The following is a 2,500-nucleotide window of genomic DNA, read 5'->3' as shown; positions in this document are numbered from 1 at the left end:
ATTTACATAATCCTCGTCACCTGGGTTTAGTTGATAAGGTGAGAGCTAATTGGCTATTCCCTCCATTCATAGGTGAGAGATGTGGGTGGGTGATTTCATATATATATATATATATATATATATATATATATATATATATATATATATATATATATATATATATATATATATATATATATATACACACACACAAACACACACACACACTATCCCTGTGTCGTAAGAGGCTACCAGGGTTGCGTCAGGAAGGGCATCCGGCATAAAATATGTGCCAAATCACAATGCGGATCATATGGATGATCCGCTGTGGCGACCCCTAACGGGAGCAGCCGAAAGAAGAAGAAGAAGATATATACACACACACATATTGTTGCGGGCCGACGGGGTCGGGTGAGAAGACCACTAAGTGGGGGAAGCTATGACAATTCCCACCAGACTCCCCAGAATTGTAGGCCGTCGCTCACGGATAATTCCGTGACGCAGCGGGTCACTTAACCGACCGTGGACGCCAATAACTCAACCGCATGATTGAGGGTCCTCCCGCCTATGGAATCGGGTTACCTAATTAACCACGCAGTTTAACCATGCCCTCGGTACACCTTGTTCGAACCGGATCACTCTACCGGATTGGATCACCTTTCCGGATCAGATGCAGCCGAACGACACTGCCAAGGACGTACTGGCTGGAAGGAACGGACCATGGGGAATAAAGACCCGGCTAAACCTGGATTCGAACCATGCTGGACTAATGAGGGAAAAGACAAAGGTGAGCTGGGAACATTTCTACAAAAAATATTTATTAACAATAAGCGAGGAAAAGCATGTGGACAACAAAGGTTTATTGGGTGTATAATGCAGGGAAAGATGAGAGAGATGTGGGGTGCAGCAATTATACAAGCAACTTACAAAGCAGACACAGTGCAGACTTGACGCGAGATTATTCACAGTAACAACAAAAGATCTTTTACAGGCTAACTTGACAGACAGGTGCCAACACACTCAGACAAAGAAAACCCAATGAAAAGAAAAGGACTTTTGCAGCCAGGGAGGAAGGGGGGTTGAGGTTATAGTTTTTCGGTACCTGAGCATTTTGGGGGAAGGGATGCTCCGTGGTGCGGTATCCGACAATGGTTGCGTAGTTTGGGCCACAGCCGCACGTGTCGAGATCGTGTCTGTAGGAGGAGCTTGAGTGGAGAAGGGCGGCGACCAGAGGGCGAGGGTAGAGCAATAGGCAGGACGCTTGGTCAACGTCGTGTGGGCGTAGACGAGGAACAGGAGGCGGGCAGTCGAGGCGAGACGTGGGCAGAGTCGAGGACAGGAAACACAGCGTGAAACACACACACACACACTCCTTCACTTCTCTACGGAGGGACCTTTTATAGGGCCTGAAGCTCGGGGGAGGGGCCATGCCGAATCCGACATCATCGCCTGAATCGGGCGCTCTGACTGGCTCCAATCCCTCACCTGGTCCACCAGCCTAAGCCGGGCCTCGGGTAGACGCCCGGAAAACGAGACTCCGGAGACAGCAGATCCTTTGAAAGTGCACGTGACGGATTTTGCCTCAGAAATAATCGTTAGGGAGGATACCGTGGGTTGTCATGCTGTGTTAAACGAGACGAGGAGCAAGCGAGGAAAATTTACCTCAGAAAATAAAAGGAGGGAATAAAATAAAAGGGAAAAATAATATAATAAACCGAACTAATAGCCCATCGCAACACACTCCCTACTGTCCCACTAGACAAAAGGTAGGGATCCATCTGCATGTATATTAACGGAATAACTATCTCAGGCCAACTATCTGTTGTGTGCATGCAGTTCCGAGAACCGTAACACTACCCCCCTCCCTTTTGCGAGACTCGACCCGAGTCGTTAACATTCGTGTGGCATGCAGGTGTCGGTTCCCCAAGTACATTTTACCTACGGATCCCTGAGTGTGACATTTTGAATACATGTCTCAAAAATAAATAGCCAAGTGCGTTGCGTAACTAAACTAACAGATTCATTTGGACAACTTAACTACATTGCCAGAACTAAACAAACATACAGGTGGGTCAGAACGATACACATTTCTGATATTTACATTACCCATGGCCCAGGACCTGTGACTTGAGGAGAGAACAACAAAGGCAACATTCGGGGATGAGTGCAGCAGCATGAAATCGATGACCAGGCGTCTTCAGGGCCCTCAATGGTCCTTTGTTTGTTGGTTTTTATTACTTTTCCTGTTCCTGGCTGCTGGAGGCAGCTCACCCTAACATGGCAGGTCACACGCCGCTCACAGTCAATTTGAACTGGCCTTTATACAACAAGGAGATGGATGTCCGGGCTGCACAAATGCAGTCCCCGGTAATGCGGCTGCCTGCTGGGCAGTCCTTGCGAACACTTTCACACAGATGGTCCTGGCACACATGGAAAAGTTGAGTGATATGGCAAGGCAAATAAAGGCATGGGCAGGTATGGCAAATGGAGTCACGTCAAAGGCTGAAAAAGGCATGGCAAA

This window comes from Eptatretus burgeri, chromosome 17 (genome assembly GCF_056783735.1).
Source record: "Eptatretus burgeri isolate ZD-2024b chromosome 17, Ebu_testis_v1, whole genome shotgun sequence".
NCBI lineage: Eukaryota > Metazoa > Chordata > Myxini > Myxiniformes > Myxinidae > Eptatretus > Eptatretus burgeri.
Note: the sequence above shows the minus strand (reverse complement) of the source record.